Source organism: Lissotriton vulgaris, chromosome 6 (genome assembly GCF_964263255.1).
Source record: "Lissotriton vulgaris chromosome 6, aLisVul1.2, whole genome shotgun sequence".
Classification (NCBI taxonomy): domain Eukaryota; kingdom Metazoa; phylum Chordata; class Amphibia; order Caudata; family Salamandridae; genus Lissotriton; species Lissotriton vulgaris.
Genome location: NC_141694.1, coordinates 356661502 through 356680748, shown reverse-complemented (window position 1 = coordinate 356680748; position 19247 = coordinate 356661502).

Sequence of the window (19247 nt, the reverse complement as noted above, 5' to 3'; positions counted from 1 at the left end):
ATAGCCATTATTTATCTGTGTAAAACAAGACTAAGAAAATAAGAATCCAACATACAGTTATTAAAAACAATCATAAAATAAATAGACTTTAAAAACAGTCAATATCTCTGTCCAGGCCTAATACAGCATTGTGAACACATAAATCCAACAGTTCTGGCTGACTGTGGTGATTCGGGCCAGCTACTGTGTCGGGAGGACCTACAAAACAGAACCTTTAGAAATGCAGGGTGTCATGGAACTTGCGATGAGCTCCAAAGAGCCGGCGTCAGAAGGCGTAGGTGTAGGCGGCTGGTACAGGGGTCATCAGGCCTTTGAAGTCACACGCATTGTAGGTCGAATTGAAGTCGGGAGCACCAGCGGGCGTTGAGGTTGCAGTGCGAGTGCAGTGAAGCGCCATTCAGTACCCAGGTCACAGTGCAGGCAGTAGCATAGTGACGGTCATCGAGTGGCTTCGGTGAGACCAGGGCGGTGGTACAAAGTGGGATGGTCCTCGTCGCAGTGCTGGCACTTTACGTTGCAGGCAGCATAGTCGTCGTCGAAGGTCTGTCATTGGTTGATGAACTGGAGTCAATGGTGCTGGCATCCGTGAGTCAATGTTGCTGTGTGGGATGGGGCCTTGCGTCATGTAACTTATCAGTGGTGCCCCCAAACCACAGTGCAGGCAGTGGTGTTAAGGTCAGCATAGAGCAGCATCTTTGTTGAGACCAGGGTTGTGGTGCAAAGCAGGATGGTTCTCTGTGTTCTCCACGAGCGGTGTCCACAAATCAAAGTGCAGGCATTCGCGTAGGTGATGGCATTGTAGCATCGTCGGGGATACCAGGGCAGTGGTTTGAAGCAAGGCAGTGTGGGGTATAGCACCCACAGGTCACGGTGCATGCAGTGGCTCAGTGGCTACCTCAAAATGTGTCATCAGTGAGACTAGTGTTGCAGTGCAAAGTGCAGTGGTGCCTGCAGGTCACGGAGCCGGCAGCGGCATTGGGGATGGTGTTGTCATGATTTTTCCTCTGTGGCAACTATAACAGCCAATACCAGAAGTTCGTACCCAGAGGATCATGAAGTTTTTGTTGTTCCTGTGAATACTTGAACAGGGGGCAAGCTCTACTTCAAGCCCTTGGAGCTACTCAGAAAGAAGTTGCAGAAAGTTCAGTCCAGTCCTTTGTCTGCCCAAGACAGAAGCAGCTACTGCAGGCGAACTCAGCAAAGTAGTAGTCTCCCCTCACAGCTCCTCCAGCTCTTCTTTGTGGCATGATACTTATCCAACAGAGTTCAAAAGCTCTGGGGTCAGGGCCCCAAAATGTATACCACATTTTCCTTTGAAGTTGGTACAAACAAAGTTCCTCTGGCACGCATAAACCTGGTCAGCGTGGCTCAGACCAGGTTCACCACAAGAGGTGGAGACAGCCTAGTGAGAGGCAGCCACAGTCTATTCGGGTACTAGCAACAACTCCTCCCATAACTCTAAATGCAGCCAGGTCTATTCAGCCTGGCCATGAGTCACCCAGGAAAGGCAGGACATACCCCAACCCCTCCTTGGGTCTGTCTAGTGTGAGTGCACATGCCCTGCTCCTGTCACTCTAACCCAGACAGAGAATGAACAAGAGGCAGAGGCACTCTGGATGATTAAGCAAGAAAATGCCTACTTTCTAAAAGTAACATTTTCAAACTCACAACATAAAAATCATCTTCACTAAAAGATGTATTATTAAATTCTGAGTTCAGGCATACTAAACTCAATTTCTCTATCATCCCAATGGGCAGTTATGCTTGTAAAATGCTACAAGGCAACTCCCACGTTAAGCCTATGGGACACAGTTTTTCACAATGAGGGTAAGTCTCACACCCATCAGTACATGTCCTACCTTTCACACAAAAAACATACCTTGCCCATGGGGGTACGAAGGCCTGCCTTAGGGGTCCCTAAACATTTATAATAATGTGTGCCATGTGCAAAGGCAGCAGAAAGGAAAAATTGTGTTTAAACTTCGAATAAGCTCATGCCAACTTAACACAGTGTAAATGCACGTCTCATCCCCATGACACCCTCCCTTGATCTGAGCACAGAAAAGAGAAAGAGCAAATTTGGAAAGCAGAGTTCAAGAACGACAGTCAGAACCAAGTTCAAATTGCCACAGGGAAAAAACGGGAACAAAACTCCATAATTTTGAATGTACTTCAAATCAAGCAATTCTAGCCATGGACATAGTGAACTCATTAGGTCTGGGTAGAAAAAAATGAAAATGAGAAAAAAAAATCCAATGTCCAACTTGTGAAGTTCGGTCATGAAAGAGAGAGCAGCGATGACACATCTCAATCCAACAATGTATATGCAAAATATGTATCAACAGTCTCCAACAGGAAGTTACTAATCTCATCAACGTGAAGTAGTGTGGCTCACTGGTTAGAGGCGGCAGACCCGAGAGCAGACGACGGCCCGGGACCAGGGTTCGATTCCCGGCGCGGCAGGTTTCTGGACCAGGGTCAGCGGACTCGATAATTCTCTTGCCTCGGTGCCCACTCTGATCAGCGTTCACACTCGGCAACTCTGGGCAATAGCTTGCCTCATCTTCACTAACGGCCCCACCAGACTGCCGGGAATGCCTGGTCTCACCCTGGAGATATCCATTAGGGTCCATCTCTCAGGGAAGCCAGGAAGGGTTTCGCAGCGGTCGAAGCGCCTTGGGACCCTTGGGGTAAGTAGTGCGCTATATAAATGCCTATACATATACATACATACATACATCTGAAAACACGTCAGCCATCCAATTCAGCAAAGGGAAAGATCATAAGTGTTCTTCAATCACCGGAGCCTGTAGCACCATCAGAGGGCAACTCGGTGTTTCTTCAATGAAACTGTGTGCCAAGAAATCTTGCGCCGCTGCGAAAACTTCCAACGTACCAGGACTCCATGCATCGCTGCAAAGGCTGTAATCCCTCCGCCAGAACAAAGCTATTCATGAGCAACCAAGGGGCTCATAAGCTGATCCTAACCTGCATTGGGAGACACCGTATTGCAGAGACACAAATCTAGGGCCCAGTCGAAATCGCAACTCAGGCAATGAAAGACAGGCTGGACGCATGCAAAGAAGGAAAATCGAAATGATAATCCATAAGCTGCACTCAATGTAGCAAGAGGCAGCGCTCCATAATATTCAAGCATTTGGTTGCGGAGCAGCAACAGTCGCAACAGATGTCCTTGCAACAAAGGACGTGCATCCATTTTGAAATAAACAAAACAGCAGAAGTACGTCTGCAACAAGAGCCAGAATTAGGGGAAAACCACCAAACAGGCTGGAAAAAATCGAATGAAAAAATGCCGGGAACACACCAAATATAGTTTGAAAAGAAGTCACAAGGCCACTGCTAACAACTTTAAAAAACTGAGCCAGCCCTGTGGTGGTGGATGCATTAAAGATAGTGTGAATTAACTCACCGAAATGAAAGTGCGAATCCGTATTTAATAAAGCATGCACTTCTGTGTGGGTGTTTGCCACATGAAGGACAAATGTTTCATGAGCAGATGTGAGGGCAACTTCTTTTTGGGACAATAGAGCTCTTATGCCACTCATCTTGTTGAACTCCGCTTTCAAGGTCGGAATTGTCGGCCAGATGGAAACTTCAAGCTTCCCATGCGGAGGAGGGAACATTACATTTTTATGACAAACTACACACTCACTGATGGTAACCACGTCAGGAATTCTGGCTACCATCCCACAACAATCGTCATTATTTAAAAGTAAATAACTCCCATTTGCCAGTAATGTGAATGTGGGTATGATAGAAGGTGCCCGTGTACCTTTCAAAATACATGCTAAATTTGGCTTGTTCTGGTTACAAGAGGCATGTAATTGGATATTCCTACACATTAATGAGTGATCTGGTGTTGTATTGCAGTCCTCACCATTCAAATAAACCTCTTTTCCCTTCCTAAGGCACCTATAGGTAAATGGTAATGACCAAGCTTCATGAAGATAGGCGGTGCGCAGAGCTTCATATCTGCCTATTGCGTAATACTTCATACAGGCCTCGAACTTGAAAAGGCGAAAAGGTAAAGTTATCAATCCGTGGATAACCACGTTGCCGAATTAGTTTCAGCCACAGAAAATGGTAACGGTTCTAACTTTTCAATGTGTAACATAGAAAAAGTTGCATCTTTCATTGACATAAAACGTTGCTTCTCAGTCAAATTAAACGGGGCAAATAATGATTTTTTTTAAAACAGACTTTATTGATTTTTCATATTATGCTCAGGTATATCATACATACAAGCTCATAAACTACATTATATCAACAGATTCCAATGGGCACATGTAACCATATCATGTCAAGGCCTCACAACTCACTGGCTTGTCTAGGCTGCCGCATTCTTTGTTGCAAGGAAAATAGTCCTTACTAATGTAGGGGTCACATCCAGGAGGCTGAATCGTGTGTCCCTTAGCTTATGTGGATATTTCCAACATCTATTCATCAGTTCAGAAAACAAGGAACGCAACCACCCCTCCAATGCAAGCCCCCCCACCCGGCCCACCCCATAACCTTACCTCCTCCTCCCCTCAGACATGTCGATTTCCCTAACAGCACATTTGTTGCACATTATTCGCTCCGCACTCTCCATCGGATTCCCTATGTCAGTGATCCATGTCCCTCCCGGGATGATGCACCCACGTTGGTGATCCCCCCATCCACCCTCTCGCCCTGTGGCCTGTGGTTGTGGTCTCATGTTCCCAAGAGGACACCCCAAGCCGGAAGGATCAGTCCTCATTGTCAGTCGGATTTTTAAGCAGGTCCACCATCGACACCCAGGCTCTCGCCGTGTCCCACAGTTTGTCGTTATCTGACCTCTGAGCCAGTTGGAGCTGGAGGGTCCCCTAACAGTTTGCCCACTTTATAAAGCCCCGCAACCAGCGCGCAATACTAGGGGCTGTGACCGCCTTCCAATGACTATTGATTTCACGTTTGGCTAGGACTAACCCCAAATCCAGGAATTTACTGGTGGGTTTTATCCGGGCAGTGTGGGGGAACCAGTGTAGCAAGCACATCCCTGGAGAATGCTGCAGTTCCCTATCCGTCACCTCTGTCAATTTAGCCAGGACCTTTATCCAATACCCCTGAAGCAATGGGCAACCCCAGAGCATGTGCAAAAATGCTGCATTCTCCAGTCTGCATCATGGGCAGGCAGTGCGGGAGCCAACAAAACTCATTAATTTTGTGAGGAGTGAGGTACGCCCGATGAAACACATAGAATTGGATGAGTTGAAACCTCGCGTTTCGGGAGCACTTCCATGCCCGTTCTATTAGCATCTCCCAGGGTTTTGCCTCTATAGGCATTCCCAAATCAGCCTCCTATTTAGTGCGCAATCCCGCAAGAGGAGCCCTTAAGCCCTGTGTCAGTCTCCGATACAAGCATGTAACCGCCTTGATCCTACCTGCAGGCAGTGCGGGAGCCAACAAAACTCATTAATTTTGTGAGGAGTGAGGTACGCCCGATGAAACACATAGAATTGGATGAGTTGAAACCTCGCGTTTCGGGAGCACTTCCATGCCCGTTCTATTAGCATCTCTCAGGGTTTTTGCCTCTATAGGCATTCTCAAATCAGCCTCCCATTTAGTGCGCAATCCTGCAAGAGTAGCCCTGAAGCCCTGTGTCAGTCTCCGATACAAGCATGTAACCGCGTTTATCCTACCTGCGGAGATGACCACATATTGGCAAAGGGAGGAAGACTTGTAGTTTCTCGAGCCCCTATTTTCAGTGTTTACGCACAGCCGCCGTCACCAACGCATGCAGAAGAAAGTCCTGAGCAGGCAGTTTGTGTTGTTCCATAAGATGTTGGATTGGTAAAAGGGTACCATCCTTGTATAGATCCCCAATGGATGAGATCCCCAGCTCCTCCCATTCATGTAACCAGTGCCAGTCCCCTCCGTGTGGCAGCTCTTCGCAAAACCAAACCGGAATCTCTGGCGCATATGCCGGGCACACTTTGCTGCGTCTCAGAGCCCTACACCAACATTGCCGCAACACCCAAAGCTCCCTGGGCACCTCCTTTCACGCATCGGAAGCTATAACAGAATCCTAATCAAGTGGCAAAGCTCCAGGTCCCTGCCTCTCTGATCTACCTCGACTCCCAGTTTCCATGCCATCGCTGTATGAACCATTGGAACTGAGCTGCATGGTAGTAAGCCTCAAAATCAGGTGCTGCAAAGCCCCCTTCTTGTCTTGGACGCATCATAGTAGGCAACGCCACTCTTCGTCTCCCTGATCCCCATAGGATACTTGAAACTATGGAGTTGAGTTGGGCGAAGCACTTCCAAGGCACCCAGAGCAGCAGCGTTAACAAATAATACAGTAAGCGGGGTAGGTTTATCATTTTTAGTAGTGCCACTCGTCCTGCAACCGACAAAGGTAGAGACCCCCAGAAATCAAGGTTACTCTTGGTGGTCCACAGGGCTGGCCCTATGTTACCCTCAAATAAATCAGTAGCCTCATCATAAATTCTAACCCCCAAGTAAGGTAAACAACTGCCTTCCCATTGTACGTCAATCACCTCAGGAGGATCACCTCGCCCCCTATGCAGCGGAAACAGACAGGGCTTGGCCCAATTAACCGTAAGTCCTACGACTCGCCCCAGTTTCTCTAGTAATTCCCGGGCTCCATGTAAGTCATCAGTGGTATTGGCAAAGAACATCAGCAGATCATCGGCATATAAGGCAATATAATGCATCTGAACCATCCCCTCTAGACCACTGTAGTGTCTCCCTGTACCGCTAATGGCTCCATTTCCAGGGCAAACAGAAGGAGAGGCAGCGGGCAGCTCTGCCTCGTCCCCCTGCCCACGTCGCAAGCAGCTGAAATCACCCCCCGTCCGAACCCTGGCCATCGAGCGAGAGTAGAGAAGCTTCGTCCAGGCCACAAACCCCTCACTCAAGCCAAAGGCCCTCAGCACCCGAAACAAATACAGCTACTAAAGGTTATCAAAGGCCTTTTCAAAGTCTATAGATAGCACAGATGCCTCACCGCCTCCTGCTGCTGCCTCATGCATCATTTGACATAACCTCCGGATATTCATGGCCGTGTTCTGGGTAGGAATGAACCCAGACTGGTCCCCGTGCACCAGAGTGGTCATGTGCACCATCAGGCGACTGGCCAAGATACCGCTCAGTATCTTATAGTCAATGTTTAACATCGCCAGGGGCGATACGCTGTTTTATCCCACTCCGGCTTACCCAGCTTGAGGAGCGGTACAATCACTGCCTCACTCCTCGAGGTAGATAAGTAGCCCTCCTGTTTGATCGATTGTAGAGGGACACCAACTGCGGAGCTAGCACATCTACATAAGTGACATAGAACTCCGACGGTAATCCATCAGTACCTGGGGTTTTGTTCTTGGCCATATGCATGAGAGCTCTCTGGACCTCACCCAGTTCTACTGGTTGGCCCAGGTTTTCAGCCTTTTCAGCTTCAACCTGTGGTAACTCTACATGGTCCAGTTTGCTGCAATAAAGGGTGGAATAGTATTCCAGGAACTGCGTGTTAATGGCCTGCTGACCGTAATATATCGTCCCCCCCCTCTTCTCGTAGCTCGAGAATCGGCATGCCCCTGCGTGCAGGATTCGCCAGCCATGCTAGGAGCGCCCCGGTATTATCTCGCTCTGCGTGCGCCCTTACCATGTAAGCCCTGTAATCAAAGCATCTGAGCCTCTCCTCTTGCGTTGCTAACTCCTCCTTTACCCTCAGTAACCCTTCTTGTGTATCCTCCCGTCCTGGCCTCTCCCTTTCTTTCTCTCTGAGCCGTTGTTCAGCCTGCTGTACCTCATTTAATAGAGTCCTACGAGCTCCAACGGTTTCCCCAATGCACCGCCCGCGTATCACTGCCTTGAAAGCGTCCCACTCGTTAAGCAGACTGGAAGAGGTGCCCACGTTATGCTGGAAATAATCCTCTATAGCAGTACCTGTGGTGGTTCAGAATACCTGGTCCTCCAAGACCTCTGGTCGGAGACGGCAATTAGGAATTACCGTTCTAAGCCTAACCCAGTTCAGGGCCACCAAGATAGGGTTGTGATCAGAGGTTGCCCCAGCCAGATACTCACTCATCATGATCAAGATGTGGACATCAGGGGAACACAACACGGCGTGCAACCTGACATGCAACTCATGAACTGCTGAAAAGTAAGAGTAGTCACGATCTCTAGGATGATGAGCCCTCCAAGTGTCTGTGAGCCCCATCTCTGTTTCCAGTCCCGCCTGACATCTGCTATTCCCTGAGTAGGGGCGTCGGGATTGGTGGGTGGGAGTGGTCCATGTCCACGTCCGTCACACAGTTAAAGTCCCCCTTAAAAGAACAGAGCCTGTCAGTTCCCCCGCCAAGGTCTATGAGAGCTGTGCAAAGAAGGAGGGCTGTTTGACATTGGGTGCATATATGCTCCCTAGTGTAATGTCCCGCCCATCAAGCCGCCTAGTGACCACAGTGAACCTGCCCTCTGAGTCAATCACCTGCCTCACACATTGAAATGGTACCCCTGCCCGCACCCAAACAAGTGTGCCCCTGGCATAGGCTGAGTAAGAAGTGTGAAACACGTGTCCTCTCCAATGGCATTGTAATGCCACCCCTTCCGCCTTCGTCTAGTGAGTTTCTTGCAGCAGTGTAATTTGCACTCCCCGCCGCACCATATAGGCATGTATTTTGTGTCGCCGACACATGGTGTTGAGGTTCCGTGGCAATTGTAAGTGGTGTTTTCGACTCGCACGAATATAGTCGAGTTTAGTATCTATGAACCGCAAATGACGAGTTTAGTAAGTGTGCGCAGTTTCGCTGTGCTAACTTAAACCGTTCGTTTGTTATGTGGGTTTTTCATCTGTACCCACGGGTTCCATCTTAGATACGGCATCCATTTTGTCTCTTGCCCTCAAGTAGCCAGCGAACGGACGCTGTCCGCTTCGCGACCCTGGGACTCCCAAGATATTTGCGGAAGACACATGTTCTTTGTGAGTGTCTTTATGACGAGGGGGATGCTACTGTAAGGCAGATGGCGCCGCTCGAGGCTCATCTTGCCGCACGGACTTATTGTCTCAGCCGTGCATCTCATTAGGCACGTCTCTTTGATGCCTGTATCTCGTGTTTCCCGTTACCTCCCCTTTTACACCCTTTCCGATCTCCCCACTGTCTCCGTCTTCCTCTGCACCTGTCTTTGTTCCTATTTCGATCTATTTTACTGCTGATTGGAATTTGCTAATGGTGGGAAGATGGGTTTTTACAGTTGGGAACCGCCAAATGTTTCCGCACTTATGTCCCGGACCTCATGTGTTTCAAAGTGACCAAAGCGACCCCTCTGGGGGATAATGATGGGAACCGGGTTGTAAACTTTTGTGTACCATGTTGTCCTATGGGTAAAAACTGTATAAAAGGAGCGATCCACAGAACCAATTTGAAGCAGTCTCCCCAAGTTGCACGTGGTGTACTTGTCGTGACATCTGTGTTCCCTGCAGCAAATAAACCTTGAATCTTTGACGTCGAAGGAAGTGTCCCGTGTCTCTGTGATTCGTACGCCGGAGCAGGTTACCCACGAAGGTTTCAGGTGTTGTGCCCTGGCACCGCTGGGTCTTAAAGAACCCAGTCCTTCAGTTGGCGCCCAACGTGGGGCTGCATCAGTGGTACCGGTCCAAGCCCGACGATCGTGAGGAACTTCGTGTGAAATCTCCGAGGGAAGGTGCACTCCGCTTCATCGATCCTGTTGTCGAAATAAGTGGCCCGAAGACTTTTCCCGCGAAGATTCCCACCTCCGGACGGCTGCGACGGACTGCTGCCCTGACTGTAGACCTGTTTTGGCGCCTGGCGTAGACCTTGGTAGAGCGAGACGATTGACGGGCCTTCCTGGTGACGCCATCGATCTTTGAGTTAAGTATTTGTGGGTCGCTCCCAGAGTTCTTGGTTGTTGACACTTTAGCGAGTGTTTTTGTTGTTAACGCTGTGTGAGTGTTTTTGTCGGTGACACTTTGCTAGCGTACTTTGTTGTGTTGTTTGACGACTGCAGCCGCCAAAAACCAAGGGTTTTGTTCTTTGCTGGGACTTGGTAAATCCCGTAACCCTTGAAGTTTGTGAAACTCGGCTAGTGTGCAAGATGCCTGGTCGTAGTACTTTGTTTAGTTGTTTCAGACCTTGTGGTACGGATTCCCGACTGGAGGACTCGTGTCCGATACCTCCGGTTGGAACTCCCACTTATGAGCTCTATAGTAAACATGGGCTAGGCCCAATTACCTTTAACGATTATTGGATTAAATATACGAAGAAGGACGGCGACCTTCGCTGGCCACCTCATGGTAGCTTCGAGGCCCCGATCTTAGATAATCTAGAGATTAAATTGTTCGAAAGAAAGTCAAGGCCGGCCATGTTTGATGCCTTTCGGTTGTGGCGCAAAGAAGCCCGACAGAAAGAAATCAGACAGACTAAACGTAATCAGCGAGATAATGTTGCTACCATAGTGAAGAAAGCAGAGCAATTTCAGCGTGATAAGGAGGTTAAGGATAAGGAAGTGTTTGATAGATTACAGCGTATGACCGTAGATAAATGTTATCCTGCTTTGCCTACGGAGTCGGAAAAGAAGGAAGAGCCAGTTGAGGATCCTTTAATGTCTTATCTTATGAAGTCGCCACCTCCGTACGTACAGGGTACCGCAGCTCCTGTGGTCCCTGCCGTACCTATTCTTCCGCCTATTCTTCCTCCGCCTGTTCCTCAACCTGCACCCGTTCTTCCGACTGTTCCTGCTCCTTTGCCTGTTGCTATCCCTACTGCTCCTCCGCTTCCTCATACTCCTGCTCCCGCTACTGCTCCTGCTACTGCTCCTGTTTTGTTAACTCCTGCTGTTGCTACTGTTTCTACTCCTTCTCTTGTTAGTCCTGTGTCTTATTCTTCTCCCTCTATTCGTAGTCGCAATTCTCCTCTTGCGGCTAGCTTCTTCCATTCGCTCGGACCTGTTCATGGGTCCGCTGGTTCTGATGGTCCTCAGAGACGTAGTCAGCTTCCTGGAAACAGAGAACGCGTTGCGTTATATAATATGGCGATGGGTTGGATGGTGAATCCTCTTCGAAGTCCACCCCGTGTTGTCCTCGAAACATTTTGTCAATTCAATATACCAACCCAGAGATATGTGTTTAATGAAATGTGCAAGTTCCTTTATGATCAAATAGCGGCCGATGCGCCTGACGAGGTGCTGAACGCCCTGTCTGATCTTCAGCTTCAGTTCGCAAATGGACTGATAGTGGATACCAATGTTCGACGTGCTGTGGAACGATTGCTATCTTTTCGTCCCGCTCCGATCCCTCATGCATTGTTCGTTGAGGATATTGAAAAACAACCAGACGAGTCTGGCCAATACCCCATGCGGGAGGTTCCACCAGTGTGGATGCCAGGCGATGCTACTGCTATTCCTATTATTCCGCCGCATTTCCAGAGAGTATGGATACATCTCCCATGGAAAAGATCGGAAGTGTTACAGGTGAAGCAATCTTTGCCTGACCCTCGCAAAAATCCTGCAGGGTATTACAAAGAATTATCGCAGCTTGTAGACGCTACAATCATGAATCTTGCCGATATCGATATGTTGTTCGGCAATGTCGTACCGCAACCTGTATGGGCTAAGATTCGGCAGGAAAATCATCCGAATGAATTAGGTGGTGATTGGGCTGCCATTGTGGCGGCGGATGGTTTACAAACTGGTGGAGCTAAACCTGAGCAGATGATTACTGCCCTTCTTCAAAGAATTATAACGCTAATGAAAACTCTTATGCCAGCTATGAGAGTGAATTGGGACAAATTGTCAGCTTGTAAGCAGAAGAAAGATGAGAGTGTTTCCGACTTCTTTACGAGGTTCGAGGAAGCATTCATTGACCATAGTGGACAGGATATGGGTACCGAGGGCGGTCAGAGATTGTTTGTGGATAAATTTGTTTCGAATTTATTGCCCGATTTGAGCAATAAGTTAAAGAATTCGGAAAGTGCATGGGCCGTTTCTACTTCGGCTCAGATATTGGCTACGGCACAATACTATGAGAATAGGGAGAAAGAAGAGAACGACCGTGCTGATAAAAAGACGAAAGAGCTCAAAACTAAAGTGTTGTTGCAACAAGCGTATCCTCCGCGTTCAAATCAGAATGCGTCCCAACAGAATAGATCGCAGTCGCAATCGAATCGATCGCAGCCACGTAATGATTCCTCCTCCCAAAGATCCTCGTTAGGGTACAATCAATGTGCTTATTGTAGACAGGAGGGACACATTAAATTCAATTGCCCTGTTTTGAATGAACGTAACAATGGTAACTCATCTAGAGGAGGTCGTGGTGGTTCGCAGCAGGCATCACGTGGTAGAGGTCGTGGTGCTCAGAACGATCGCTCAGATAACTCACCCAATTCTAATAATTGTTTCGATCAACGTGGATCATCGCAAGGACGATCTGCGCAGTACAATGTAGACGATTATTACCTCGATCAGGGAACTGACGACAGTAATTACTAGGACAGCCAAAGACAAGGAGAGGGAGTGGTATCAGTTCCGGTTGATCAGAGAGGGCCTTACGTCGCAGTTGCTACATCGGGCGTCGTTGAGCCTTTTCTGTTGGACACTGGTGCAGCGAAAAGTTCTATCATGCATTCGAAACTCCCTGGCGCACCTTTGTCTGGCTTAACAAATGTTTCCGTTGGATTCTCTGGCGCCCCCGTTAGCAATCCAGTTTCGCGCCCTTTGCCCCTTAAAATTGGGCCACGTGAGCTAGAAGCTCCGTTGATTTTGACTACGGGTTGTGGTGAAAATCTTTTGGGCCTGGATTTGCTTAAACGTTTGTACGCAACTTTGTATTGTTCTCCTGTAGGTGTAAAGCTTACGTTAGGAGAGAGGGTTGTCTCTCCTATGTATTTGTCTCTCGATAAGCTTCCACCGGAATTGAGTTCTCTTCCTGCATCTCTGTGGGCAACGGGTCCAAATGACGTGGGCCTACTTGATATCTCCCCTTATGTTGTTCAGTTGAAATCTAATGTGCGACTGCCACGTATTCCCCAATATCGTATCTCCCTTGATGGAGAACGAGCACTGTTAGCGATCATTTATGATCTGATCGAGAAAGATGTTATCGAAGAGACTCGGGGAAACGTGTGCAACAGCCCTGTGCTGCCCATTCTTAAACGTACTGATCCTTCAAAACCGCCTGTTTATCGTTTTGTTATCGATTTACGGGAGGTGAATAAAATTGTGGTTCCTCAATTCCCTGTTGTGCCTGACATCACGGCGCTACTGACTCTGATTCCAGCTTCTGCATCGTGGTTTTCGGTGATTGACTTGAAAAATGCGTTTTTCAGCATCCCGATTGCCGAGGAGAGCAGGGACCTTTTCGGTTTCTCTCTCGGTGGACGTAGCTTCCGGTTCAAACGCGCTCCTCAGGGCTACTGTGAAAGTCCATCTATTTACAGTCAAGCCTTGAAGGGTCAACTGGATGCGTTTAGGTTGCCGGTCGGTGCGGCCTTGATCCAATACGTCGATGACTTATTGGTGGCTGCTGATACTCAGGACATTTGCAAAATTGCTACGGTGTCGTTGCTGCAACATCTCTGTGAGTTGAATCATAAGGTGTCCCCTTCTAAACTCCAATATTGTTGTCAAGAAGTAACCTATCTAGGTCACTTATTGTCAAAGGAGGGAAGGAGGTTGACCCCAGAGAGAATTGCAGCAATTGCGCGAATGGCTGTGCCAAAAACCCAAAGAGATGTGCGTGCCTTTCTAGGTATCACGTCGTACTGCAGGCAATGGATTCCTAATTTTTCATTGCTAGCGAAACCATTGGTGGCTCCTACGTGCAAGGATGTTTCAACTCCTTTACCATGGACGGAAGAATGTCAGAAAAGTTTTTCTGAACTACGTGATTCATTGTGTTCGGCTCCTGTGTTAGGTACCCCTGACTACAGTAAGCCGTTTACGTTATATGTTCACGAGAGGGAAGGTTGTGCTTTGAGTGTCTTAACGCAACCTTTTGGTGGTAAGCAACGTCCATGTGCATATTTTTCCTCGACCTTGGACCCAGTAGCTAGAGCATTGCCGAGTTGTTTACGAGCAACAGCGGCAGCTGCGGTCTCCATCCGACAATCAGCAGGATTGGTCATGGATAATATGCTTACGGTGATGGTTCCGCATGCAGTCGACACTCTCTTGAATCGAACGAAAACCCAGCACTTGACGAGTGCGAGGTTGTCTGGGTACGAGTTGACGCTTTTGGCAAGCCACATTCAGATAAAACGTTGTAACGTTCTGAACCCGGCAACTTTGTTACCAATTAGCACAGAGTCAGATGAAGTAGCAGAACATGATTGCTACTTGAGGACTGAAGAGGAAACTAAAGGTCGAGTGGACCTTAAAAACACCCCATTGGAAGATCCGGATGGTACTTTGTACGTGGATGGGTCATGTTTTAAGTTGCCGAATGGCGATGTGACTACTGCTTATGCTGTTGTAACGTTGAATACTGTTGTTGAGACTGCAAGGTTGAATCAAAATTCTGCCCAAGCTGCGGAGCTGATTGCTCTTACTAGAGCATGTGTGTTAGCGAAAGGGAAACGTGTGAATGTGTTTACTGATAGCCAATATGCGTTCGGTGTCGCTCACAGTTTTGGACGATTGTGGAGAGAGAGAGGTTTCTTGACGTCGCACGGTACGAAGATTCAGCATGGCCAGCTTGTGAATGATCTTTTGGATGCATTGACGTTGCCTACGCAAGTTGCGATTGTTAAATGTAGTGCGCATCGTAAGGTGACGGATGATGTTGGTCGTGGTAACGCGTTTGCGGATGAGACTGCTAAGGAGACTGCCCGGAACCTTAGCACTCGAATGTATGTGACGAGTTCGGTTAGGTGGCCTACAGAATCGAGTATGTGTGAGGACACTATCGAAAGTGTGAAAGCAATTCAGAATGAGGCCACCGAGACTGAAAAGACGAAGTGGAAAGAAAGCACGGGAAAGTTGGATGTGAATGGTTGTTGGATTGATTTGTCGGATCAGAAAAGATGGTTGTTGCCTGATGCGTATGTGCTGGCCGTTGTGACAATGGCACATGGGTTAGCACATATCAGCGCGAAAGGTATTTGCAAGTTGCTGTCTCCTGTGTGGAAGAATGATGGCATTACGAAATGTGCTGAACGTCTGGTGAAGAATTGTATGGTGTGCATGATGTACAATCCTGGCAAAGGAACCCCAACTCCTCCTGGCAGTTTTGCTCCCCCTTCATGTCCCTTTGAGGTGATTCAATTGGACTTCATCCATATGGAGCGATGCAATAACCTGAAATACGTTTTAGTTGTGGTTTGCGCATTCTCCCGATGGATCGAGGCCTATCCTCTCAAAGACAATACTGCTTTGTCTACTGCGAAAATCCTACTGAAGGAATATTTTCCTCGGTATGGAATGCCTAGAGTCGTGTGGTCAGATAACGGAAGTGAGTTTGTTGGAAGTGTGATGAAGAGTGTGTGTAAGGGCCTTGGAATTAATCAGAAATTCCACAGCGCCAATCATCCCCAGTCAGCTGGATTGGTTGAGGGGTACAACGGTACCCTTAAACTAAAGTTAGCGAAGATTCAGGCTACGACTGGTCTTTCGTGGCCTGACGCTTTACCTTTGGCATTACTGTCAACTAGGGCGACTGTACACTCCCGAGTAGGGCTTAGTCCCTATGAAATAGTGTTCGGCCGTCCTGCGAATGTGTGGGGGGTTCCTAGGCCAGGAATGTTCTCTGATCTTGAGTACCCAATGTTGATCGATTATCTACATGACTTGACTGCTAAACTGAGGTTAATTCACCAACAGGTTCACGACGCATTGCCAACGCAGACGGAGGGTCCAGGCCACCAGCTCCAGCCCGGAGACTGGGTGGTGACAAGAAACTTTTCACGCAAGAATAACTTGGACCCGAGGTTTACCGGACCCTATCAAGTGCTCCTGGCCACGAGGACTGCCGTTCGTCTCGAGGGACGTAAGAATTGGGTGCATGCTACGCACACCAAAAGAGTCCCCATCCCTTTGCCGGCAGACCCGTGGGTAAGGAGAGGCATTGCATTATCGGAAACAGAAACCTTGCCGGCGTTTGTACCTTTTAGCGACGCACAGCCTGTTGGAGAATCCTCAGCGCAGCAGAAAGACACTGTTGAACAATTAGCATCAAAAGACTCAAGACCAGAACACTCAACTGATCAGCAGGACGTTGTCTCTTCAACGGATCCTTTGTTTGACGAGCAGACACGTCCTGGGAAAACCCGATACTTTTTGCGATCTCGCACTAAGGACAAATAAAAGATCTTGCTTTGCTGAATTGACGATTGTATTATCCCGTTTTCCGTGATCAGTTTTGAACTCTCGTATTACTGTAATTATTTTTGTACACATATTTTGAGCTTCATTCCTTGTACCTTTTTGCTTCCACAGCTGAGAGACTTTGCTTTTGCATACATATATATTGTGCATTGAAGGCCGTAGGGCCGCGCGCGTACTTCCTTCTGGATAGTAGGTCTTGACGCTAGGTTAAAGGCCGTCGGTTCCTGGGAACTCCTAGGGATTGACTATTGCTACACAGAACGAAGTGCGTCAAGAAACGTTGCGGACGGTCGTAGGGAATGGCATTCTCGAAGCTGAATGATTTGGAGGGAGCTCAAGTTCACAGATTCAAGCTGCAGCAACTCAGTCGTACCAAATGTTTTATATTCCAACTGTTTGTATTGTTTTTGACTGCTTCTGCATTGTTGGCGGGTGGGGTGTATTACACGATGTCTTACTTCTTACCTGCTACACCTACTCCTACTCCTTACCCTAATCTTACCTCTACTGTTTCTCCTCATTCCTTTCATATGTTACCCGAACACGAGCAGGCTAGACGTGTAGAATTCCGCAACAATTCCTTTATTCAGCTCCTTCATCAGCATCAGTTAGTGGTTAACACTACTAATTGTTGGGTGTGTGGGTTGATGCCACATACTACGGATAAGGGAATTCCATATCTGGTGTTACCGTATAGTTCCCAAGGGTCAGCTCGAGCATTTCAAACAATGTTTCGAAGCGCACTGGGTTTCCACCCCATTCGAGAACCACGTTCCCCCTACTCTGGTCCTACCTCGTATCAAAAACCTTTGTCGATAGCAATAGAGGATTTAGATAGTGACATCTATGATCCTTCGCTCATTCCCGAAGAAGAGATACAGGCCTATAGGGTCCTAAGTAAAGGTGAATATAGTGTGTTCACTAGCGAAAAACAGCTTAAAAGCTCGCCTCCGATATGGGTCGTACCCCACACTGGTAATTTCTGTCTCATGGGTCGTGGCCGAAGATCGCAAGCCCGACTTGGAGCAAGTGCTTGCACTGAAAATTACATTCTGCCGATGTCCTCGTCCCCTGTGTTTCTGGCTGCCAATGGTACATACTTTATCTGTTATGATCGTGCATACACATGGTTGCCCGCTGACTTCATGGGCTCATGTTTCATTGCAAATCTGTTGCCTCCGACGTTTACCGTAGATGCCGATTATCATAAGACTAGAGTTGTGCGAGGCGTAATTAGCGAAGAGGATACTGCCGGTCAAGAGGCAGGAGACTTTTTCAAGGGTTTCCTCCCGTTTTGGGGACCTATGGTTAATAGTAGGAACCTGAGACAGTTGACTCGAGTGGTAGAATCGACAGCTAATATTACTGCCAGTGCCCTTGGTAATATCACCACAGAACTTCAGGCAGAGAGACTTATGACGTTACAAAACCGTATGGTTTTAGATGTCATCCTAGCAGATCGAGGTGGGGTATGTAAGGTGATCCATTCGAGCTGCTGCATTTTCATTCCAGATAATGCTCCTACTGTCTATCAAGCCATTTCGAGGTTGCATAAGATTTCCGAATCCATACACGTGGATGTAGGGGATTGGACGCTACTTGGATGGTTTTGGAGCCTGATGTCGACTTGGGGTTGGAAGATTCTGATGATCATCGGAGTCGTTGTGGTGTTCCTGTTCACGTGTTGCCTTTGTGTGCAGTGTGGTCCTGCCTTATGTGGCCTCTGTGCTACAACGTGTATAAGACAACCACCTGTTACCAAGGGGACTCGGTTGGACAGAGCTATGCTACAGCAACATCTCGATGGTTTGATGAATATCGAATATGATTCCGACTAGTGCTTGCCTACATGAGGGCAAAAGGAGCGTCTGAGGTTCCGTGACAATTGTAAGTGGTGTTTTCGACTCGCACGAATATAGTCGAGTTTAGTATCTATGAACCGCAAATGACGAGTTTAGTAAGTGTGCGCAGTTTCGCTGTGCTAACTTAAACCGTTCGTTTGTTATGTGGGTTTTTCATCTGTACCCACGGGTTCCATCTTAGATACGGCATCCATTTTGTCTCTTGCCCTCAAGTAGCCAGCGAACGGACGCTGTCCGCTTCGCGACCCTGGGACTCCCAAGATATTTGCGGAAGACACATGTTCTTTGTGAGTGTCTTTATGACGAGGGGGATGCTACTGTAAGGCAGATGGCGCCGCTCGAGGCTCATCTTGCCGCACGGACTTATTGTCTCAGCCGTGCATCTCATTAGGCACGTCTCTTTGATGCCTGTATCTCGTGTTTCCCGTTACCTCCCCTTTTACACCCTTTCCGATCTCCCCACTGTCTCCGTCTTCCTCTGCACCTGTCTTTGTTCCTATTTCGATCTATTTTACTGCTGATTGGAATTTGCTAATGGTGGGAAGATGGGTTTTTACAGTTGGGAACCGCCAAATGTTTCCGCACTTATGTCCCGGACCTCATGTGTTTCAAAGTGACCAAAGCGACCCCTCTGGGGGATAATGATGGGAACCGGGTTGTAAACTTTTGTGTACCATGTTGTCCTATGGGTAAAAACTGTATAAAAGGAGCGATCCACAGAACCAATTTGAAGCAGTCTCCCCAAGTTGCACGTGGTGTACTTGTCGTGACATCTGTGTTCCCTGCAGCAAATAAACCTTGAATCTTTGACGTCGAAGGAAGTGTCCCGTGTCTCTGTGATTCGTACGCCGGAGCAGGTCACCCACGAAGGTTTCAGGTGTTGTGCCTTGGCACCGCTGGGTCTTAAAGAACCCAGTCCTTCAGTGTGCATCCCCCTTGCATTTCAAGACATAACCTTAAGACCTATAGAGGTGTCCATGGTTCCAGCACATGCACGTGCTCTTCTAAACCCCCCCTAGCAACATGTCTGACCCTACCCCATCCCTCCCAACC